The sequence below is a fragment of the Coregonus lavaretus genome (genome assembly GCF_964263955.1).
Source record: "Coregonus lavaretus genome assembly, chromosome: 7".
Classification (NCBI taxonomy): domain Eukaryota; kingdom Metazoa; phylum Chordata; class Actinopteri; order Salmoniformes; family Salmonidae; genus Coregonus; species Coregonus lavaretus.
Window position 1 is genome coordinate 51,260,054 of NC_139994.1, and position 25,660 is coordinate 51,285,713.

At 48.9% G+C, this 25,660-nt stretch overlaps 1 protein-coding gene across 1 annotated transcript in view; it reads left to right on the forward strand.

Annotated features, from left to right (window-relative positions):
* LOC311132566 (uncharacterized protein) overlaps positions 1-25,660 on the forward strand; it is a gene marked incomplete at both ends in the record, with an annotated part of 291,847 nt that overhangs the window by 24,433 nt on the left and 241,754 nt on the right. The gene's annotated exons all lie outside the window — the stretch shown is intronic.

The window sequence follows — 25,660 nt, forward strand, 5'->3', positions numbered from 1 at the left end:
CTGCACCTGCTTTCTGACTCCCGGCTTTTACGTAACAGAATAAGACCTCAGCAATATTTAGGCAGCAGAAGATTCAATCCTCTTCCAGACGGTTAACGAACAAGGTAATCTACTCCATCAATACCACGACCGGCTGGTGAAACTGGGTATGGCCATGGAGGAGGTTCTCCACCGCCTCGACACCACCAGCGAGGTTCTCCATACCCCTATCAGAGGGCCTCCTACCACGGATCGTCACATTGAGCCAGCCCCCCAGCCTACCCAGCCATCCGCACAGGTCAGCAATGCCCGACTGTCCCTTCCGGAGAAATATGACGGCTTTCTACTCCAGTGCTCCCTCTATTTCGTCTATCAGACGGGAGCCCCACCACCGAGAGGTCCAAGGTTGCCACAGTCATTTCCCTGCTGGAGTGGGCTACGGCCGTCTGGGAGAAAGGAGAGGAGGAGCTGGGTTCTTATGAGAGGTTCATGGCTCTGTTCAGGGCGGTCTTCGACCATCCTCCAGAGGGCAGAGAGGGAGGTGAGCATCTTTTCCAGCTCCGGCAGGATTCCCAGACCGCTGCGGAGTACGCCCTCACCTTTTGCACTGTGGCAGCCTCCAGCGGATGGAATGAGCCGGCGCTCCGCACTCTATTCCGCAGTGGACTGCGCGAGGTGGTCCAGACGGAGTTGGCATTTTGGGATGACAACATATCCTTGGACGCTCTCACCATCGATGGCCATTGTCTGGATAATCTTCTTCGGGAGAGCAGGTGTCCACCTCGCCACTCGCCTCCCTCCTTTGGCTGTCCTGAGGCAGAGCCTGAACCCATGGAGGTAGGGGCCACACCCTTCTCCGTGGCAGAGCGGCGTCGCCGGAGACAGCTGGGGCTCTGTCCCTATTGCGGCCAGGAGGGGCACCAGCTTCAGTGGTGTCCGGTGTGCCCTAATCTGGGGTCCGCTAGAGCAGAGGGGCAGCCCCGTGACCTTCCGTCTCCCAGGGTAGGCATGAGTATTCCTGTATCATCGTTTTCCGCCAAACCCTTTATGGTTCCTGTTTCACTGGCTGTCCCTCAAGTGTTGTCTCCACCGCTTTAGTGGACTCCGGTGCTGTGGGGAACTTCATCGACCAGGCCCTCGCCTCCTCCCTGAACTTAACCTGATACCCGCTCTCCTCTCCTTTTTCTGTCCAAGCCCTAGATACGCAACCATTGGGATCCGGCACAATTACGCACATCACTGCACCACTCACCCTCACCGTGGGACCCATGCACCAAAAACGTATTCCCTTCTTCATCACCACCACACCCATACACAAGGTAATCCTCGGCCTCCCGTGGCTCCAACGTCACAACCACACCATCTCGTGGTTGAGCATGAAAATCACCGCCTGGGGACCAGAATGTCGGAAGACCTGCTTCCCTGTACCCTGTGGTTCTACACCGGTTGAGAGTCCTCTGAGTGCCCACCAGCCCTTCAATCGGTCCTCCCGTATCATTTGCCCCATGTTTTTGGACGTAGATGTGGACATCCGCCAGGCTCTGGCGAGGGAACCCACTCCTGCTATCTGCCCTCCAGAATGCATCTACGTTCCCACAGGGGTGAGAGATTGGCTGTTGACCTCGGCACACACATCCCTCGCCTCTGGACACCCAGGTATCACCCGCACCATCCAATTCCTCTCTGAGAAGTACTGGTGGCCCACCTTGGTGCAGGACATCGCCCTCTATGTCAACTCATGTTCCATATGTACCCAGTCCAAATCTCCCCGGCACACTCCAGCAGGGAAACTCCGTCCCCTTCCCATGCCTCAGCGGCCTTGGTCTCATCTGTCCATTAATTTCATCACTGATCTCCTTTATGGTTGATGCGGACAGATTTTCGAAATCCTGCCGTTTTATCCCTCTCTCTGGTCTCCCTACCGCTCTCCAGGTCGCTGAGGCACTGTTCCAGCAAGTCTTCCGGCACTATGGCCTTCCGGAGGACATCGTCTCCGACCGTGGCCCCTAATTCACATTACGGGTACGGAGAGCCTTCATGGATGTTTGGAACACTGCCCACGTGAGGCCCCAAAGCACCATCCGCAGACAGAAGGAGCAGGTGGACCGCCACCACAGTGAGGCTCCCTTGTTCCATCCTGGTGATCGCGCCTGGCTCTCCACCAGGAACCTCCCACTCCGCCTGTCCTGCCGGAAGCTGAGCCCCTGGTTTCCCACTCCGGCGCTCGAAGTTGCCGGTTTACTAACCACTAACCACCGGTCCTGGCAACCCATCATTATGCACACCTGGACTTCATCACTTCCCTGTTTACTTCCTCTTTATTTTGCCCTCTGTGTTCATCAGTCCTTAGGTGTTGTTGATTGTCTCTCACATTCAGTACGCTTCCCACGTTTGTTATTTTGTATCTGTTCCATATTAAACTCAACTTCTGCACCTGCTTTCTGACTCCTGGCGTATATGTAACAATAGGTCGCTGTTCTAGATGTAGCCTACTGCTTGCTCTATGTGATCGTTGTTCATTTTTCCATGGAACTTCTGTCCGTCACTGTTCCACTGACTGTCAGGTCATTGTAGTGGGTATACAGTCTGAACAGTCATGTCTTTGTGTTTTCTTCCACAGGAGAATAGAAACATTATATAGTAGATTATGCTATCATCATAATGTATTTTCTCATGGCTCCACCCACCTCAGAATCAAGACAGTGACGTGTTCAACTATGCAGCTGTGAGTTTCACCCCCAAGAAGAACTCCTCCTCCTCTAGAAGAGCAAGAGAGAAGACCAGCAGAGAGGATGCAGTGTACTCTGAGGTCAGATACCTGCAACAGCAGTGAAAGGTATCACCACTGTCACAAAGACTCCAAGAAGAACCATTTAACTATTTGTAGCCTAATGAAACTTTTAGTATCTGAAATTGGTATGGAATTTACAATGCAACAAAGAAACTGTAATTTTAACATTGTCTATATGTTAGATTTATATAATGATCCTGTAATGCCTTAAATAGCCATTACTTTTTACAGCTTTTTATTGTAACAAATCATCTGATAGAGAATCCCATATTTGCTCTATGACTTTGTTTTTAACATAATAAATCAATCATTTATACACTCCGTACATCTCTATTCTCTGTCTAGAGTACATCTCTGCTACCACATATACAAATATACAATATGATTAAAAGGAGTAGCAGGTTAGCTGAATATGTGTCAAGCTCCATCACACCATTAGAAACGGAGGAACACCAACACACATCTATTTCTTATCAAAGAAGAGGTGCTTTTTTTATTTAACCTTTATTTAATTATGTTTAGTCTTGTGATAAAAATAAAAATATATTTTTCAAGAGAGACCAGGTGCTTGCACACTGTGAGAATCTCTCAGACTCCACATACCGCATAGATATACAGTTGAAGTTGGAAGTTTACAGACACCTTAGCCAAATACATTTAAACTCAGTTTTTCAAAATTCCTGACATTTAATCCTAATAAAAATTCCCTGTCTTAGGTCAGTTAGGATCAAGACTGTGAAATGTCAGAATAATAGTAGAGAGAATTATTTATTTCAGCTTTTATTTCTTTCATCACATTCCCAGTGGGTCAGAAGTTTACATACACTCAATTAGTATTTGGTAGCCTTTAAATTGTTTAACTTGTTTCAAACGTTTTGGGTAGCCTTCCACAAGCTTCCCACAATAAGTTGGGTGAATTTCGGCCCATTCCTCCTGACAGAGCTGGTGTAACTGAGTCAGGTTTGTCGGCCTCCTTGCTCGCACACGCCTTTTCAGTTCTGCCCACAAATGTTCTATAGGATTGAGGTCAGAGCTTTGTGCTGGCCACTCCAATACGTTGACTTTGTTGACCTTAAGCCATTTTGCCACAACTTTGGAAGTATGCTTGGGGTCATTGTCCATTTGGAAGACCTATTTGCGACCAAGCTTTAACTTCCTGACTGATGTCTTGAGATGTTGCTTCAATATATCCACATAATTTTCCTTCCTCATGATGCTATCTATTTTGTGAAGTGCACCTGTCCCTCTTGCAGCAAAGCACCCCCACAGCATGAAGCTGCCACCCCTGTCCTTCACGATTGGGATGGTGCTCTTCAGCTTGCATGCCACCCCCTTTTCCCTCCAAACATAACAATGGTCATTATGGTCAAACAGTTCTATTTTTGTTTCATCAGACCAGAGGACATTTCTCCAAAAAGTACAATCTTTGTCTCCATGTGCAGTTGCAAACCGTAGTCTGGCTTTTTTATGGCGGTTTTGGAACAGTGGCTTCTTCCTTGCTGAGCGGCCTTTGAGGTTATGTCGATATAGATACTTGTTGTACCTGTTTCCTCCAGCATCTTCACAAGGTCCTTTGCTGATATTCTGGGATTGATTTGCACTTTTCGCACCAAAGTACCTTCATCTTTAGGAGACAGAACGCGTCTCCTCCCTGAGTGGTATAATGGCTGCGTGGTCCCATGGTGTTTATACTTGTGTACTATTGTTTGTACAGATGAACATGGTACCTTCAGGTGTTTGGAAATTGCGCCCAAGGATGAACCAGACTTGTTGAGGTCTACAATTTTTTTTCTGAGGTCTTGTCTGATTTGTTTTCATTTTCCCATGATGTCAAGCAAAGAGGCACTGAGTTTGAAGGTCGGCCTTGAAATACATCCACAGGTACACCTCCAATTTACTCAAATGATGTCAATTAGCCTATCAGAAGCTTCTAAAGCCATGACATCATTTTCTGGAATTTTCCAAGCTGTTTAAAGGCACAGTCAACTTAGTGTATGTAAACTTCTGACCCACTGCAATTGTGATACAGTGAATTATAAGTGAAATTATCTGTCTGTAAACAATTGTTGGAAAAATTACTTGTGTCATGCACAAAGTAGATGTCCTAACCGACTTGCCAAAACGATAGTTTGTTAACAAGAAATGTGTGGAGTGGTTGAAAAACGAGTTTTAATGACTCCAACCTAAGTGTATGTAAACTTCCGACTTCAACTGTACATACAGTAACAGTCAAAAGTTTGGACAAACCTACTCATTCAAGGGTTTTTCTTCTTTTTTTTTTTTTTTTTACATTCTATAATAATAGTGAAGACATCAAAACTATGAAATAACACATATGGAATCATGTAGTAACCAAAAAAGTGTTAAACAAATCAAAATACATGTTATATTAGAGATTCTTCAAATAGCCACCCTTTGCCTTGATGACAGCTTTGCACACTCTTGGCATTCTCTCAACCAGCTTCACCTGGAATGCTTTTCCAACAGTCTTGAAGGAGTTTCCACATATGCTGAGCACTTATTGACTGCTTTTCCTTCACTCTGCCATCCGACTCATCCCAAACCATCTCAATTAGGTTGAGGTCGGGGGATTGTGGAGGCCAGGTCATCTGATGCAGCACTCCATCACTCTACTTCTTGTTAAAATAGCCCTTACAAAGCCTGGGGGTGTGTTGGGTCATTGTGCTGTTGAAAAACAAATGATAGTCCCACTAAGCCCAAACCAGATGGGATGGCGTATCGCTGCAGAATGCTGTGGTAGCCATGCTGGTTAAGTGTGCCTTGAATTCTAAATAAATCACAGACAGTGTCACCAGAAAAGCACCCCCACACCATAACACCTCCTCCTCCATCCTTTACGGTGGGAACTACACATGCGGAGATCATCCGTCCACCCACACCGCGACTCACAAAGACACGGTGGTTGGAACCAAAAATCTCCAGTTTGGAATCCAGACCAAAGGACACATTTCCACCGGTCTAATGTCCATTGATCGTGTTTCTTGGCCCAAGCAAGTATCTTCCTCTTATTGGTGTCCTTTAGTAGTGGTTTCTTTGCAGCAATTCGACCATGAAGGCCTGATTCACACAGTCCCCTCTGAACAGTTGATGTTGAGTGTCTGTTACTTGAAATCTGTGAAGCATTTATTTGGGCTGCAATTTCTGAGGCTGGTAACTCTAATGAACTTTTCCTCTGCAGCAGAGGTAACTCTGGGTCTTCCATTCCTGTGGCGGTCCTCATGAGAGCCAGTTTCGTCATAGCGCTTGATTGTTTTTGCGACTGCACTTGAATAAACTTTCAAAGCTCTTGACATTTTCCATATTGACTGACCTTCAAGTAAAATACATACAGTGGGGAGAACAAGTATTTGACACACTGCCGATTTTGCAGGTTTTCCTACTTACAAAGCATGTAGAGGTCTGTAATTTTTATCATAGGTACACATCAACTGTGAGAGACGGAATCTAAAACAAAAATCCAGAAAATCACATGGTATGATTTTTAAGTAATTAATTTGCATTTTATTGCATGACATAAGTATTTGATCACATACCAACCAGTAAGAATTCCGGCTCTCATAGACCTGTTAGTTTTTCTTTAAGAAGCCCTCCTGTTCTCCACTCATTACCTGTATTAACTGCACCTGTTTGAACTCGTTACCTGTATAAAAGACACCTGTCCACACACTCAATCAAACAGACTCCAACCTCTCCACAATGGCCAAGACCAGAGAGCTGTATAAGGACATCAGGGATAAAATTGTAGACATGCACAAGGCTGGGATGGGCTACAGGACAATAGGCAAGCAGCTTGGTGAGAAGGCAACAACTGTTGGCGCAATTATTAGAAAATGGAAGAAGATCAAGATGACGGTCAATCACCTTCGGTCTGGGGCTCCATGCAAGATCTCACCTTGTGGGGCATCAATGATCATGAGGAAGGTGAGGGATGAGCCCAGAACTACACGGCAGGACCTGGTCAATGACCTGAAGAGAGCTGGGACCACAGTCTCAAAGAACCATTAGTAACACACTACGCCGTCATGGATTAAAATCCTGCAGCGCACGCAAGGTCCCCCTGCTCAAGCCAGCGCATGTCCAGGCCCGTCTGAAGTTTGCCAATGACCATCTGGATGATCCAGAGGAGGAATGGGAGAAGGTCATGTGGTCTGATGAGACAAAAATAGAGCTTTTTGGTCTAAACTCCACTCGCCGTGTTTGGAGGAAGAAGAAGGATGACTACAACCCCAAGAACACCATCCCAACCATGAAGCATGGAGGTGGAAACATCATTCTTTGGGGATGCTTTTCTGCAAAGGGGACAGGATGACTGCACCGTATTGAGGGGAGGATGGATGGGGCCATGTATCGCGAGATCTTGGCCAACAACCTCCTTCCCTCAGGAAGAGCATTGAAGATGGGTCGTGGCTGGGTCTTCCAGCATGACAACGACCCGAAACACACAGCCAGGGCAACTAAGGAGTGGCTCCGTAAGAAGCATCTCAAGGTCCTGGAGTGGCCTAGCCAGTCTCCAGACCTGAACCCAATAGAAAATCTTTGGAGGGAGCTGAAAGTCCGTATTGCCCAGCGACAGCCCCGAAACCTGAAGGATCTGGAGAAGGTCTGTATGGAGGAGTGGGCCAAAATCCCTGCTGCAGTGTGTGCAAACCTGGTCAAGACCTACAGGAAACGTATGATCTCTGTAATTGCAAACAAAGTTTCTGTACCAAATATTAAGTTCTGCTTTTCTGATGTATCAAAAACTTATGTCATGCAATAAAATGCAAATTAATTACTTAAAATCATACAATGTGATTTTCTGGATTTTTGTTTTAGATTCCCTCTCTCACAGTTGAAGTGTACCTATGATAAAAAATTACAGACCTCTACATGCTTTGTAAGTAGGAAAACCTGCAAAATCGGCAGTGTATCAAATACTTGTTCTCCCCACTGTAGCTCAACATCAACTGTTCGGAGGAGACTGTGTGAATCAGGCCTTCATGGTCGAATTGCTGCAAAGAAACCACTACTAAAGGACACAAATAAGAAGAAGAGACTTGCTTGGGCCAAGAAACACGAGCAATGGAATTTAGACCGACGGAAATTTGTCCTTTTTGTCTGGAGTCCAAATTTGAGATTTTTGGTTCCAACCGTCGTGTCTTTGTGTATTTCCCACCATAATGCATGGAGGAGGCAGTGTTAAGGTGTGGGGGTGCTTTGCTGGTGACACTGTCTGTGATTTATTTAGAATTCAAGGCACACTTAACCAGCATGGCTACAACAGCATTCTGCAGCGATACGCCATACCATCTGGTTTGGGCGTAGTGGGACTATCATTTGTTTTTCAACAGGACAATGATCCAACACACCTCCAGGCTGGAGTGCTGCATCAGATGACCTGGCCTCCACAATCCCCCTACCTCAAACAAATTGAGATGGTTTGGGATGAGTCGGACTGCAGAGTGAAGGAAAAGCAGCCAACAAGTGCTCAGCATATGTGGGAACTCCTTCAAGACTGTTGGAAAAATTCTCCAGGTGAAGCTGGTTGAGAAAATGCCAAGAGTGTTTAAAGCTGTCATCAAGGCAAAGGGTGGCTTTTTGAAGAATATCAAATATAGAATATATTTTTATTTGTTTAACACTTTTTTGGTTACTAGATGATTCCATATGTGTTATTTCATAGTGTTGATGTCTTCACTATTATTCTACAATGTAGAAAATAGTAAAAATTAAGAAAAACCCTTGAATGAGTAGGTGTTCTAAAACTTTTGACCGATAGTGTAGTTGTTTGACTGAAGCAAAGTACACTGCTCAAAAAAATAAAGGAAACACTAAAATAACACATCCTAGATCTGAATGAATGAAATAATCTTATTAAATACTTTTTTTCTTTACATAGTTGAATGTGCTGACAACAAAATCACACAAAAATTATCAATGGAAATCAAATGTATCAACCCATGGAGGTCTGGATTTGGAGTCACCCTCAAAATTAAAGTGGAAAACCACACTACAGGCTGATCCAACTTTGATGTAATGTCCTTAAAACAAGTCAAAATGAGGCTCAGTAGTGTGTGTGGCCTCCACGTGCCTGTATGACATCCCTACAACGCCTGGGCATGCTCCTGATGAGGTGGCGGATGGTCTCCTGAGGGATCTCCTCCCAGACCTGGACTAAAGCATCCGCCAACTCCTGGACAGTCTGTGGTGCAACGTGGCGTTGGTGGATGGAGCGAGACATGACGTCCCAGATGTGCTCAATTGGATTCAGGTCTGGGGAACGGGCGGGCCAGTCCATAGCATCAATGCCTTCCTCTTGCAGGAACTGTTGACACACTCCAGCCACAAGGGGTCTAAGGATCTCATCTCGGTACCTAATGGCAGTCAGGCTACCTCTGGCGAGCACATGGAGGGCTGTGCGGCCCCCCAAAGAAATGCCACCCCACACCATGACTGACCCACCGCCAAACCGGTCATGCTGGAGGATGTTGCAGGCAGCAGAATGTTCTCCACGGCGTCTCCAGACTCTGTCACGTCTGTCACGTGCTCAGTGTGAACCTGCTTTCATCTGTGAAGAGCACAGGGCGCCAGTGGCGAATTTGCCAATCTTGGTGTTCTCTGGCAAATGCCAAACATCCTGCACGGTGTTGGGCTGTAAGCACAACCCCCACCTGTGGACGTCGGGCCCTCATACCACCCTCATGGAGTCTGTTTCTGACCGTTTAAGCAGACACATGCACATTTGTGGCCTGCTGGAGGTCATTTTGCAGGGCTCTGGCAGTGCTCCTCCTGCTCCTCCTTGCACAAAGGCGGAGGTAGCAGTCCTGCTGCTGGGTTGTTGCCCTCCTACGGCCTCCTCCACGTCTCCTGATGTACTGGCCTGTCTCCTGGTAGCGCCTCCATGCTCTGGACACTACGCTGACAGACACAGCAAACCTTCTTGCCACAGCTCGCATTGATGTGCCATCCTGGATGAGCTGCACTACCTGAGCCACTTGTGTGGGTTGTAGACTCCGTCTCATGCTACCACTAGAGTGAAAGCACCGCCAGCATTCAAAAGTGACCAAAACATCAGCCAGGAAGCATAGGAACTGAGAAGTGGTCTGTGGTCACCACCTGCAAAACCAGTCCTTTATTAGGGGTGTCTTGCTAATTGCCTATAATTTCCACCTGTTGTCTATTCCATTTGCCCAACAGCATGTGAAATGTATTGTCAATCAGTGTTGCTTCCTAAGTGGACAGTTTGATTTCACAGAAGTGTGATTGACTTGGAGTTACATTGTGTTGTTTAAGTGTTCCCTTTATTTTTTTGAGCAGTGTATTATCTCTCTGTCTATCGCGCTTCAGAAGTGTGAGTATACACGACAAATATTTCGTTATGTTAACGCGTGTTCCGGTAACATTGCTTAAAAGAAACGCCGATTGGGTTGAACGTGAGACGTCGTTAGTCAACCCCAGGTCCCGTATTGAAGGGGACCCTGTTTGTGCTTGGAAGTGAACATTCTTGTACAAGAACAGCTAGCTTTGCATTAGGTGCGAAGGAAGCCGCACCTTGCGGGAATCCCTTGTGATTTCAGCTTTCAGGGCAAAATTCCGTGCCTTGAGCGAAGGAAGTCTCGCCTCTGCTGGAATTCCTTGTGAGTTCAGCTCTCAGGGGTAAGTGACCCTTGTGGTGAAGAATCAGCAGTATTTTTTGGGGTGAAAAATAAATGTGAGGGCCCACGTCTTCTCACATTTGTAACAACTGGTTGCTCTTATGCTATTCAGCCAATCTCAACTGATTGGATATTGTTGTCTCATTCAATTTAACAAGGAAGTTAAATTGCCAAACAAACCTTTTACCAGGTTAGTCATTTGGATAAGGACCATTAATTTGTTCCAACCAATGAGACATTTTAAACTTTTCCACATTAACCTAGATAGAGCGACGCTTTCAGGTTAATTAAAGTTTAATTCTCAGATAGCATATACAGGTATGATTAATCATTAACAGTGCTTAATCAATTAAATTTGCTTTTGCAAATTCATTCACGTCCAGCTCCCACATTACTGATTCCAGTATTGATGATTCATTAACGTCTATAAATAGATTTAAATCGTTTTTGCAGCTTCCAACGACTCAAAACCCAAACTTTATTTATTTTTATAATGTGCAAGCTATCAGAGGGGGTGGTCCCCATTCCCCTGCTAATTAGTGAACCCTCACCCATAGAAGGATTGATCGCTGACCTCAGCAGCTATATAAACCCAAACTATGCCATTAGCGACAAAACAGCAGAAATTGCGAAAAACGCCCTCCAAAATAAACCATCAGGCGTAGGTCTTGTAAAGGTTGTCTCCAGTTTAGCCCTGATGTATGGCCACCAGCAGAGATTGACATCGGTCCAGTACCACAGTGCACAACAGAAGCACGAGCAAGGAACGGTTGACATGAAGGCACAGGTGGAGAGAAACTAATGACAAAAGCAGAAAAGGGAAAAATAGTGCTAACCGTGGAACTGTGTTTGAAAACTGAACAATTAAAAGTAATGGCAAAAACTTATGACGACGAACAAGCACAAACTCTTCAACAAAATCGTCTTCTACTGGAACAACTCGATTTAGCCAAAAAATACATACGACGAAGTCCACGCCAAACTAGATCAATCTGACGAGTTATCTACAAACAGGGGCGCGCAACTTGATAACATGCATGCGGTGTTGATGAATGTTACTCAAAGCAATAATGAGCTAGGCCAAATGCTGCAGACCAAAGACGATCAGTTAATGAACACAATGACCAAGTTGGATGATAAAACAGCGGAACAAATTGAAGTCGCTGACCAAATGAAATGAGAGAACCCAGGTGATGAAGATGGAAAAATGTATCTCTGAGCAAGCGGAGGAAATCTCATCTCTGAATCTCTTGCTCCGCACTCAAGACCTCTACCTGCAAACCATTACAGACAAGTATGAGGCCGAACGGAGCAAGTGCGACACTCACATGTCTAAAATAAGTACACTAAGTGCCCAAGTGGACTCAGCTATGCAGCAGAATACCACCCTTAGGTACACTCTGGAGGAATTCCAGAACAGTCACGTGCTACAGTGCCGGAGCTCGGAGTGAAGACGACAGAAGGTTTTAGACTTTGCCTCACTCAGGTGTCCCTCAGTCCTCTCCTCTTGGCCATTCGGCACAGAGTAATATGGCGCCTCCTCGCCAACAATATATGGCGCCTCCTCCTCTAGGCCTTTTGGCCCTTAAATCCCCACAGGATGAAGCGAACCCTCTCCGTGCACTTGGCACGGAACGCCTTGACAAAATCGTAAAAAACTTCTGCACCTTTGACCCCGTTCCAGGGAAGCCAAACGACACTGAGACGTTATTAGCAGACATAGAAGACGCCTTGGAGGTCTACCTGAACGCTACGGGTACTGACAGGCTTTACCTATTGAAGCGAATGTGGAATAGACACGTGACAAGGTTAATCCATCTACAACAGTAACACGTGCAAAACAACTACTCGAAACTTGCCACGCTTTGAAAATAGAATTCAGTGGTTCTGCGACTCGCAAACACGACAGCTCACTGGCTAACACTTTCAAACAGGCTCAGAATGAACACCCAAAAGCATACTATCATAGGCTTCGTTTAGCTTACTTTGGCCTACTCAGTGAAACAGGAATGGAAGAGCTATTACCATTCAAACAAATGTTTATGTCGAACATGTATCCCCACTTCATAACCTACTTGGGGCCAACAGGCCCAGCTTTTGAGGCATCAAAAGTGGGCCGCGCTAAGAGCCCTGACATCTCGGGTTTGAAGATTGAACAGGATCACTCACTCCAGTTAGAGGGTGCGTTATCAGGGATAGGAGCATTGAGAGATGACGCACAACAAAGGTATCTACTGATGTGGTTTTTTCTAGTTAAGCATACTAAGCATAGTTAATTACATCATCACAAGATAACAATGTATGGTTAAATAGTTAATGACAACATGACAAGAAGAGGCCTGAAATAGCTCAGGGAATTGTGAAACAGAGCCAGGAAATGGCTCTGTTAGATTTTTTAGTGGACTATGGTATAGACGTGGTTAATCAACAAACACGGCGCCAGGGTTAAACATTGATTAATCTCTGTTGATAGGCAAGAACGTAATTGGTTTCTCTCACTGGGTTTATGTGTTTGTTCTCTGGTCATCTGACCTGTCTTCGGTTGTCTTATCTTATCAGTGACTGAAACCAGGCTGAACCCTTTGTCTCTCCTTGAGCGTCTTCCTGATTAAATTACAGCGTGACGGGGTGGGACAGAGGGGTTAGGCTTGGGTATGTTTGAGAGATTGATTGTGGGCCTGCCATGTTGTCCACAATCAATATCCAGGTCAAGCCAGGGTGAGCCAGGGTTGAACAAAGTTCAAACTGAACATGATTATTTTTACATGACAGGGCTGTTATTTGTGCATGACAAAGCTTGATTGTTCACACCACCATTGTTTCCAAACTGAATAGAAGTCAGATTCCGCCACTATCATAATCTAAGGAAGTGGGCGGAGCGGTCAAGAGGTGGAAACTGGAGACAGTGGTGGTGGAACCAAAGAGGGAGGGGTTAAGCTAAAATGTATGTAAAATTACTATATAAACTGAGAGCTGGGAGGTGGACAATCAGATGCTTTGCAAACCACCTCGGCTCTATTGCGTATGTAATAGAGTCTATCTTAATTCTACAAGAACTCTGAAATACTTTGGTTCTTTGATTAGTATACATCACTACCACGAAACCACGATACCACTAACCACTGCGGTCGGAATTACTATAAAGTACGTCGCCAGCGAAACGACTACCGCTACAATCAACCTGGTCGGCTACGTTCCTGCCCCCAACCCACACAAAGTGTCAGAGCACAAGGGTAACAAGGGTAACAAAGGGTTCAATGACTATCAAATCTTAGACCGATACTCTCTAGAAGTTCTGCTAAGAGCAATACAGAAGCACAAAACTTTTAAGAAAGAGGAGAAAGATAAGTCACCATGACTAGGCGTGGAATTGCCGGAGAACTGCTCTTCCAAAATTAACACCATTAGCGAGGACGTAAACAATCAAATTACTACCGCTCTCAATCGAGACCCTATGCAGGGCCCGCTCGATCAAGAAACAAGCCCTCAGGCTTTGACTATAGACTCAGATACAAATGTTGTAACACACAAGGTAAACAACATCGCAATAGACAATTCCACTCAAAACCCGATGAGTTGATCTGTTTTAACCATGAACACAAATGACACATCACGCCGTTGCGAACATTCACTCCACTTTGTGGGGAATATGACCACAAAACCCAACTCAAAGAGGCCATACCTGGAAACTGTCCTGGAGGACTGCTAAACCTGTGATGCGCTAATTGTTTGGGCTTGACAATATCGCTCATCTCTCAAACATTGTTCAATGATCTCAAAAGGGCTTTGAAACCAGCTAAATATTGGTTAAAAACGGAACGATGCGACACTAAACTTCGAGGTTTCACTCAGACAACCTCGCCTCTCACAATGCGAATCATGCTGAAACTACACCAAGACGTATCGCTTGTTCACCCTGTGTATGTTACCAGCCTCGAAACTGAACACCTGCTACTCGGAGCAGACTTGATGGATCGTTTGATCCCACTAATGGATTGGAAAACCAAACCAACCAAGTATGGTCACAGGTAACCGTGCCATCTCCACTGACCCACACTGTCTTCTCCTAACGCTGCTGCGACACAGTCAAAGACGTTTCGAGACCTCTTGGTGCAGAATCTGATGGTCATGACTTCGGTCGAGACTGCCTCCTTTCCTTGTTCGGGCAGGCTTCGGCGTTCGTCGTCACCGGCTTACTAACCACTGCCGCCCCAATCATCATCACAATTGTCTCATCTTGTCAATCACACACACCTGGTTCCTATCCCCTAATTAGTCTGTGTATAAGTGTTCCCTCTGCCCCCTTGTCCTGTGGTACTCCTGAGTGGCGCAGTGGTCTAAGGCACTGCATCGCAGTGCTAACTGTGCCACTAGAGATCCTGGTTCGAATCCAGGCTCTGTCGCAGCCGGCCGCGACCGGGAGACTCATGGGCGGCGCACAATTGGCCCAGCGTCGTCCAGGGTAGGGGAGGGAATGGCCGGCAGGGATGTAGCTCAGTTGATAGAGCATGGCGTTTGCAACGCCAGGGTTGTGGGTTTGATTCCCACGGGGGGCCAGTATAAAAAAAAATACGTATATAAAAAAAAAATATATATATATATATATATGTATTCACTAACTGTAAGTCGCTCTGGATAAGAGCGTCTGCTAAATGACTAAAATGTAAATATGTAAATGTTAATTGTGAGAGTAATGTAGCTCGGTGGAGCTACTCATATCATTGTGTTGCCAGGGTAGATTTTCCCCCTGTGCCTATGTATTATTGGATTCCGTTACAGTGTATTTAACAGGGATGTTTGTTTCCCCTGTGCCTGTTTCGTTGATCGCTATTGGAGCGCATTTGTGTGTCAACGAAGGAATAAACTCTGTATTCGGTGATTACCCTCCTGCGCCTGACTCCTTTCACCACACTCATCACAGAATCACCCACCCGCTATGGATTCAGCGGGACAAGTGCGCATGCCTGGAGTCGTGGCACGGGTCCAGGAGCATTTCACGATGCTGGCCAGCTTCAGGTCATCCATCGTCTGGAGAGGAGAGGACCCGATCTGTCGAGACCAGCTGGCCAACCGGAACCAGCCACCTACAACCCAGCACCCGGAGGGATCCAGATATCCCGACCACGGGTATTTGATGGGATGGCGGCGCTGTGCCAGGGATTCCTCCTCCAATTGGAGCTTTACTTCACCAGCATCAGGCTGGCGCCATCGGAGCGGGAGAAGGTGTCCATCCTCGTTTCCTGCCTCTGTGGGAAAGCCCTGGAGTGGGCCAACGCGGTGGGGAACGAAGGTGGAGCCGCGTTGGAGGACTTCAGGGAGTTCGCTCGCCTCTTTCGGGCGGTCTTCGACCACCCGCCCGAGGGTCGAGAGGCGGGTGAGCGGCTGGTCCACCTGAGGCAGGGGACGAGGACCATGCAGGACTTCGCATTGGAGTTTCGGACGCTGGCAGCGGGGTCCGGGTTGAACGAGTGGGCCCTGATCGATCATTTCCGGTGCCATCTGTCCTTCGATAAACTGGTGGACATGGCCATTCATTTGGACAACCTGCTAGCAGCCAGAGAACGTCCTGGTAGGGGTCTGCCCGTTTCCACCCCAGACCACTCGGATCCCGAGCCGATGGAGCTGGGTGGAGCCGCCGGCCGAGAGAGCGGAGGAGGACAAAAACAGTGCCACTCTGGTGGCATGAAGGGACAATACACCAAACGTCATAGTCAACGTTCTTTTGGGCCTGGAGGTGGCAGGCAGGGCACTCACGCATCACCCCAGGTATCGAACACCCACACTTGTTCAGATTCCTCTGTTGCGCACTGTACCCTACCTATCCACTTTCCCGATCACATGGTAGTTCCCCAGTGTAAGGCGCTAGTCGATTCAGGCGCAGCTGGGAACTTTATGGACAGGGCATTCGCACGCCTGCAAGGCATTTCATTGGTTCCCCTCTCAATTCCACTCCCCATCAGAGCACTCGATAGTCGACCATTAGGGTTCGGGTTTGTGAAGGAAGTCACTATACCAGTCACCATGATCACCCAGGAGACTCATTTTGAGCAGGTTATTTTTTCGATGATTGAATCTCCTGCTTTCCCTGTGGTATTAGGTATCCCTTGGCTAGCACTCCACAACCCCACCTTCTCATGGCCGCAGAGGGCTCTCACGAGGTGGACAGATGAGTGTCGGTAGACGCACTGTCCCGGCTGAATGACACAGAGGAGGGGCCCAGAGACAACACCCCCATACTCCTGGCCTCCTGCATTGTGGCGCCGGTAGAATGGGCAATGGACGCGGATATAGAGCGGGCATTATGCACAGATCCATCTCCACCGCAGTGTCCAGCTGGGCTGCGGTACGTGCCTGCTCTTATCCGTGATCGTCTGATCTTCTGGGCACACATGTCACCCTCCTCTGGTCACCCAGGTATCGGTCGTACAGTGCGCTGCTTGAGCAGAAAGTACTGGTGGCCTACCTTGGCTAAGGACGTGAGGGTGTATGTCTCCTCCTATTGGAGCGCATTTGTCTGTCAACGAAATAATAAACTCTGTATTCGGTGATTACCCTCCTGCGCCTGACTCCTTTCACCACACTCATCACACTGACTCAAGGAGATAATACGATATCTCGTTACATTCAATCAGTAAACCTGATAGACCATTATTTTCATGATTTTGAGCCTGGTCTCTGTGAGTGAGCAACTTCCCTCCTCCTTGGAGTCATGTGATTCTGTAGCTCAGATGCACTTCTCCTGTCCTTCAGACACTTCCGCAAACACTGCGGCCGTCTCAGGAAAAAAAGTATCAACGTTCAGAGAGTGCTCTGTTTCCGATTATACATTTTCCGCTTTGAAGGGGACTGAAACCCCTTACAATGAAACTAACGGCGTCAGTCCTGCCACTGACCCGATGACTCCCACTGTTGAAACACTGTGTGATACCAGAGGGGGACTGTCATGACTGTCCTGTGAGGATCCGAATGGGTCATATCAGCTTGGCAATGGATGACAGTAACCAGACCTCTCACCCACAGAAGAGGGGAGGAGGGAACTGGGCCGGGTTGACAGCTCACACCCTGTCATAAATTAAAGGAGAGGAGATCCAGAGAAATCTCCCTCTCCAAAATCTACAAAGGAATGTGCTTTGTCTACATAGACAGTCTTCCCGCCGAAACTGTAAACACATTAAAAAGTGAATACTGGAACAATATTTCTAACATAAGAATGTGGGGAATGGTCAATGGGGATCTGAAGAATAATCATGTCATACAGTGAGGGAAAAAAGATTTGCCACCTACAACCCAGCACCCGGAGATCTCCAGATATCCCGACCACGGGTATTTGATTGGATGGTGGCGCTGTGCCAGGGATTCCTCCGCCAATTGGAGCTTTACTTCACCAGCATCAGGCTGGCGCCATCGGAGCGGGAGAAGGTGTCCATCCTCGTTTCCTGCCTCTGTGGGAAAGCCCTGGAGTGGGCCAACGCGGTGGGGAACGAAGGTGGAGCCGCGTTGGAGGACTACAGGGAGTTCGCTCGCCTCTTTGATCCCCTGCTGATTTTGTACGTTTGCCCACTGACAAAGACATGATCAGTCTATCATTTTAATGGTAGGTTTATTTGAACAGTGAGAGACAGAATAACAACAACAAAATCCAGAAAAACTTATGTCAAAAATGTTATAAATTGATTTGCATTTTAATGAGGTATATAAGTATTTGACCCCTCTGCAAAACATGACTTAGTACTTGGTGGCAAAACCCTTGTTGGCAATCACAGAGGTCAGACGTTTCTTGTAGTTGGCCACCAGGTTTGCACACATCTCAGGAGGGATTTTTTTCCACTCCTCTTTGCAGATCTTCTCCAAGTCATTAAGGTTTCGAGGCTGACGTTTGGCAACTCGAACCTTCAGCTCCCTCCACATATTTTCTATGGGATTAAGGTCTGGAGACTTGCTAGGCCACTCCAGGACCTTAATGTGCTTCTTCTTGAGCCACTCTTTTGTTGCCTTGGCCGTGTGTTTTGGGTCATTGTCATGCTGGAATACCCATCCACGACCCATTTTCAATGCCCTGGCTGAGGGATGGAGGTTCTCACCCAAGATTTGACGGTACATGGCCCCGTCCATCGTCCCTTTGATGCGGTGAAGTTGTCCTGTCCCCTTAGCAGAAAAACACCCCCAAAGCATAATGTTTCCACCTCCATGTTTGACGGTGGGGATGGTCTTCTTGGGGTCATAGGCGGCATTCCTCCTCCTCCAAACACGGCGAGTTGAGTTGATGCCAAAGAGCTCGATTTTGGTCTCATCTGACCACAACACTTTTACCCAGTTCTCCTCTGAATCATTCAGATGTTCATTGGCAAACTTCAGACGGCCCTGTATATGTGCTTTCTTGAGCAGGGGGACCTTGCGGGCGCTGCAGGATTTCAGTCCTTCACGGCGTAGTGTGTTACCAATTGTTTTCTTGGTGACTATGGTCCCAGCTGCCTTGAGATCATTGACAAGATCCTCCCGTGTAGTTCTGGGCTGATTCCTCACCGTTCTCATGATCATTGCAACTCCACGAGGTGAGATCTTGCATGGAGCCCCAGGCCGAGAGAGATTGACAGTTTTTTGTGTTTCTTCCATTTGCGAATAATCGCGAGCATAAAAAGCATTTAGCCCATCTGGTTGGCTCGCGTCACTGGGCAGCTTGCGGCTGGGTTTCCCTTTGTAGTCCGTAATAGTTTGCAAGTCCCTGCCACATCCGATGAGCATCAGAGCCAGTGTAGGAGGATTCAATCTTAGTCCTGTATTGAAGCTTTGCCTGTTTGATGGTTGATCTGAGGGCATAGCTGGATTTCTTATGTGTTCGGATTTGTGTCCCGCTCCTTGAAAGCAGCAGCTCTAGCCTTTAGCTCGGTGCGGATGTTGCCTGTAATCCATGGCTGTGATGAGGTGTGAATGAAGGAGTCAGGTGTAGGAGGTAAAACACCGAAGTCCAGTGTTTATTCCGTTTACATAAATAAAATGCACCAAGCGTCAAAACGAAACTATCACAAGGGAAATATTCCACCTTGGCAATAACAAATGGAAGAGTAGCTCAACCGAGCTACTCGCTCTTACAATGAAACAATCACTCACAAACACAAGGGGAACAGAGGGAACACTTATACACATACTAATTAGGGGAATGAGCACCAGGTGTGTGTGATTGACAAGACAAGACATGACAAGTGTAGTGATGAGAATGGGATCGGCAGTAGCTAGTAAGCCGGTGACGACGAACGCCGAAACCTGCCCGAACAAGGAGGGGAGGCAGCCTCGGCGGAAGTCGTGACAGTACCCCACCCTTGACGCGCGGCTCCAGCAGTGCGCCGACCCCGGCCTCAGGGACGGCCAGGAGGACGCGGAGCAGGGCGAGTCAGATGGCGACGGTGGAAATCCCTCAACAGGGAGGGATCGAGGATGTCCCTTCTTGGGACCCAGCACTGTTCCTCCAGACCGTACCCCTCCCACTACACGAGATACTGAAGGCCCCCCACCCGACGCCTCGTATCCAGTATGGAACGGACCGACTACACCGGGGCCGACCTCGATGTCCAGAGGAGGTGGAGGAACCTCCTGCACCTCAGACTCCTGGAGCGGACCAGCTACCACCGGCCTGAGGAGAGACACATGAAACAAGGGGTTAATACGGTAATCAGGGGGGAGTAACAACCTGTCTGTAACCTTGTTTATCCTCCTCAGGACTAAACAGCCCCACAAACCGCGGACTCAGCTTCCGGCAGGGCAGGCGGAGGGTAGATTCCGGGTCGAGAGCCAGACCTGATCCCCCGGTACGAAAACTGGGGCCTCCCTGCGGTGGCGGTCAGCATTCGCCTTCTGACGACGCACGGCACGCTGGAGGCGAACGTGGGCAGCGTCCCAAGTCTCCTCCGCGTGCCGAAACCAGTCATCCACCGCAGGAGCCTCGGTTTGGCTCTGGTGCCACGGTGCCAGGACCGGTTGGTAACCCAAAACACAAACTCACCTGGCCTGGTGAGGATTCAGCCTCCTCGCTGCCCGAATGTACTCCAGGTTACGTTGGTCTGTCCACACGAGGAAAGGGTGTTTCGCCCCTTCGAGCCAATGCCTCCACACCGTCAAAGCTCGGACAACAGTCAGCAGCTCCTGATCACCAATGCCGTAGTTCTGCTCCGCCGAGCTGAGCTTGTTCGAAAAGAAGGCACAGGGGCGGAGCTTGGGTGGTGTGCCTGAGTGTTGGGATAAGACAGCGCCTATCCCTACCTCGGACGCATCCACCTCCACTACGGTAGTGATGGATCGGGGTGAGCCAGTACCGGGGCGGAGGTGAACAGACCCCGCAATCTACTTAAGGCCAAATCAGCCTCAGCAGACCAGCGGAGCTGGGACGGCCCACCCTTCAACAAGGAGGTAATGGGAGCTGCAACCTTGCCAAAGCCCAGAATAAACTTCCGATAGTAGTTGGCAAAGCCAAGGAAGTGCTGCACCTCCTTCACCGTGGTTGGAATCGGCCAATGACGCACTGTTGAAATGCGATCTCCCTCCATCTCCACACCTGTAGTAGTAATGCGATATCCGAGGAAGTAGATTGACTGCTGGAAAAACTCACACTTCTCTGCCTTGGCATAAAGATCATTTTCCAGCAGTCGGACCATTACCTTGCGAACTAGGGACACATGCTCGGCGAGCGTAGAGGAATACACCAGGATGTCATTGATGTAGACCACCACACCGCGACCAAGCATGTCCCAAAACACCTCATTCACAAAGGACTGGAAAACGAATGGTGCATTCATCATACCGTAGGGCATCACCATGTATTCATAATGCCCCGATGTTGTGCTGAATGCTGTTTTCCACTCATCCCCTTCCCGAATACGCACTCCTGAGGTCTAACTTGGTGAAAAAACAGGCCCCATGCATTGACTCAATCACTGAAGGAATGAGGGGAAGAGGATAACTAAATCGTACCGTCACCTTATTCAGTGGTCGATAAACAATGCACGGGCGTAAACCATCAACTTTCTTCTTCACAAAGAAGAAACTCGAGGAAGTAGGTGAAGTGGAGGGACATATATACCCCTGCCGCAGGGACTCGGTGACGTATGTTTCCATAGGCTCCCCCCAGCTCCATCTGCTCGGGGTCAGTGTCATCCGGAGTGGGAACGGGCAGACACCTACCAGGACATCCTCTGGCTACTAGCAGATTGTCCAGCCGGATGGCCATGTCCACCAGTTGAGAGAACGATAGCATGGCATTACATTTACATTTACATTTTAGTCATTTAGCAGACGCTCTTAACCAGAGCGACTTACAGGAGCAATTAGGGTTAAGTGCCTTGCTCAAGGGCACATTAACGTCATTTAGCAGACGCTCTTAGCCAGAGCGACTCACAAATTGGTGCGTTCACCCTATAGCCAGTGGGATAACCACTTTACAACTTGGGGGGGGGGGGGTTAGAAGGAATACTTTAGCCTATCCCAGGTATTCCTTAAAGAGGTGGGGTTTCAAATGTCTCCGGAAGGTGGTGAGTGACTCCGCTGTCCTGGCGTCGTGAGGGAGCTTGTTCCACCATTGGGGTGCCAGAGCAGCGAACAGTTTTGACTGGGCTGAGGGGGAGCTGTGCTTCCGCAGAGGAAGGGGAGCCAGCAGGCCAGAGGTGGATGAACGCAATGTCCTCGTTTGGGTGTAGGGACTGATCAGAGCCTGAAGGTACAGGGGTGCCGTTCCCCTCACTGCTCCAAAGGCAAGCACCATGGTCTTGTAGCGGATGCGAGCTTCAATTGGAAGCCAGTGGAGTGTGCGGAGGAGGGGGGTGACGTGAGAGAACTTGGGAAGGTTGAACACCAGACGGGCTGCGGCATTCTGGATGAGTTGTAGGGGTTTAATGGCACAGGCAGGGAGCCCAGCCAACAGCGAGTTGCAGTAGTCCAGACGGGAGATGACAAGTGCCTGGACCAGGACCTGCGCCGCTTCCTGTGTAAGGCAGGGTCGCACTCTCCGAATGTTGTAGAGCATGAACCTGCAGGAGCGGGTCACCGCCTTGATGTTGGCGGAGAACGACAGGGTGTTGTCCAGGGTCACGCCTAGGCTCTTCGCACTCTGGGAGGAGGACACAGCGGAGTTGTCTACCGTGATGGCGAGATCATGGAACGGGCAGTCCTTCCCGGGGAGGAAGAGCAGCTCCGTCTTGCCAGGGTTCAGCTTGAGGTGGTGATCCGTCATCCATACTGATATGTCTGCCAGACATGCAGAGATGCGATTCGCCACCTGGTGATCAGAAGGGGGAAAGGAGAAGATTAGTTGTGTATCGTCAGCGTAGCAATGATAGGAAAGGCCATGTGAGGATATGACAGAGCCAAGTGACTTGGTGTATAGGGAGAAAAGGAGAGGGCCCAAAACCGATCCCTGGGGGACACCAGTGGTGAGAGCACGTGGTGCGGAGACAGCTTCCCGCCACGCCACTTGGTAGGAGCGACCGGTCAGGTAGGACGCAATCCAGGAGTGAGCCGCGCCGGAGATGCCCATTTCGGAGAGGGTGGAGAGGAGGATCTGATGGTTCACAGTATCAAAGGCAGCAGACAGATCTAGAAGGACAAGAGCAGAGGAGAGAGAGTTAGCTTTAGCAGTGCGGAGAGTCTCTGTGACACAGAGAAGAGCAGTCTCAGTTGAATGACCAGTCCTGAAACCTGATTGGTTTGGATCAAGAAGGTCATTCTGAGAGAGATAGCAAGAGAGTTGGCTAAAGACGGCACGCTCAATAGTTTTGGAAAGAAAAGAAAGAAGGGATACTGGTCTGTAGTTGTTGACATCAGTGGGGTCGAGTGTTGGTTTTTTGAGAAGGGGAGTAACTCTCGCTCTCTTGAAGACGGAAGGGACATGGCCAGCGGTCAAGGATGAGTTGATCAGCGAGGTGAGGTAGGGGAGAAGGTCACCGGAGATGGTCTGGAGAAGGGAGGAGGGGATGGGGTCAAGCGGGCAGGTTGTTGGGCGGCCTGCAGTCACAAGTCGCAGGATCTTATCTGGAGAGAGAGGGGAGAAAGAAGTCAAAGCATAGGGTAGGGCAGTGTGAGCAGGACCAGCAGTGTCATTAGGCTTAACAAACAAGGATCGGATGTCGTCAACCTTCTTTTCAAAGTGGTTGACGAAGTCATCCACAGAGAGAGAGGAGGGGGGGAGGGGGGGGGGAGGATTCAGGAGGGAGGAAAATGTGGCAAAGAGCTTCCTAGGGTTAGAGGCAGATGCTTGGAATTTAGAGTGGTAGAAGGTGGCCTTAGCAGCAGAAACAGATGAAGAAAATGTAGAGAGGAGGGAGTGAAAAGATGCCAGGTCGGCAGGGAGTTTAGTTTTCTTCCATTTCCGCTCCGCTGCCCGGAGCTCTGTTCTGTGAGCTCGCAATGAGTCATCAAGCCACGGAGCTGGAGGGGAGGACCGAGCCGGCCGTGAGGATAGGGGACACAGAGAGTCAAAGGATGCAGAAAGGGAGGAGAGGAGGGTTGAGGAGGCAGAATCAGGAGATTGGAGGGAGAAGGATTGAGCAGAGGGAAGAGATGATAGGATGGAAGAGGAGAGAGTAGTGGGAGAGAGAGAGCGAAGGTTGCGGCGGCGCATTACCATCTGTGTAGGGGCAGAGTGAGTAGTGTGGGAGGAGAGTGAGAGAGAAAAGGAAACAAAGTAGTGGTCGGAGACTTGGAGGGGAGTTGCAGTGAGATTAGTAGAGGAGCAGCATCTAGTGAAGATGAGGTCAAGCGTATTGCCTGCCTTGTGAGTAGGGGGGGACGGTGAGAGGGTGAGGTCAAAAGAGGAGAGGAGTGGAAAGAAGGAGGCAGAGAGAAATGAGTCAAATGTGGACATAGGGAGGTTGAAATCCCCCAAAACTGTGAGGGGTGAGCCATCCTCAGGGAAGGAACTTATCAAGGCGTCAAGCTCATTGATGAACTCTCCAAGGGAACCTGGAGGGCGATAGATGACAAGGATATTAAGCTTAAATGGGCTAGTGACTGTGACAGCATGGAATTCAAATGAGGAGATAGACAGATGGGTTAGGGGAAGAATTGAGAATGTCCACTTGGGAGAGATGAGGATTCCTGTACCACCACCCCTCTGACCAGATGCTCTCGGGGTATGCGAGAACACATGGTCAGACGAGGAGAGAGCAGTAGGAGTAGCGGTGTTTTCAGTGGTGATCCATGTTTCCGTCAGCGCCAGGAAGTCGAGGGACTGGAGGTTGGCATAGGCTGGGATGAAGTCAGCTTTGTTGGCAGCAGAACGGCAGTTCCAGAGGCTGCCTGCGACCTGGAACTCCACGTGGGTGGTGCGTGCAGGGACCACCAAATTGGAGAGGCAGCAGCCACGCGGTGTGGTGCGTTTGTGTAGCCTGTGCAGAGAGGAGAGAACAGGGATAGGCAGAGGCATAGTTGACAGGCTGTAGCAAATGGCTACAAAAATGCAGAGGAGATCGGAATGAAATGGCATCACGGCAGGCTAGCTCCCGTCGGACGTCCTCCCTTAGGTGGCACTGGAAATTGTCGATCAGGGCCCGCTCGTTCCACCCGGACCCCGCTGCCAGCGTCCGGAACTCAAGCGCGTAGTCCTGTGCGGTCCTCATCCCCTGCCTCAGATGGACCAGTCGGTCGCCCGCCTCTCGACCCTCAGGCGGGTGATCGAAAAAGGCCCGAAAGAGGTGAGCAAACTCCCCGTAGTCCTCCAACGCAGCACCTCCCTCGTTCCACACCGCGTTGGCCCACTCCAGGGCTCTCCCACAAAGGCAGGAAGCGAGGACGGATACCTTCTCCCGCTCCAGTGGCGCCGGCCTGATGCTGGAGAAATACAACTCTAGTTGGAGCAGAAATCCCTTACATTGCGCTGCCGTCCCATCAAACGCCGGTGGCCTGGATATCTGGATCCCTCCAGGGGCTGGGGTGTATGTGGCTGGATCCGGTTGACCAGGTGGTCTCGATAGATCGGGTCCTCTCCTCTCCAGGCGTTGTACTTCCTGAAGAACCCGATCCATCGCTTCCCCCAAGCTAGCCAGCATCGAGGAGTGCTCCTGGACCCTTGCCACAACTCCAGGCATGCGGTCTTCTCCTGCTGACTCCATTCAGCGGGTGAGTGACTCTGTGATGAGGTGTGAATGAAGGAGTCAGGCGCAGGAGGTAAAACACTGAAGTCCAGAGTTTATGCCATTTACATAAATAAACGCACCAAGCATCAAAACGAAACTATCACAAGGGAAATATTCCA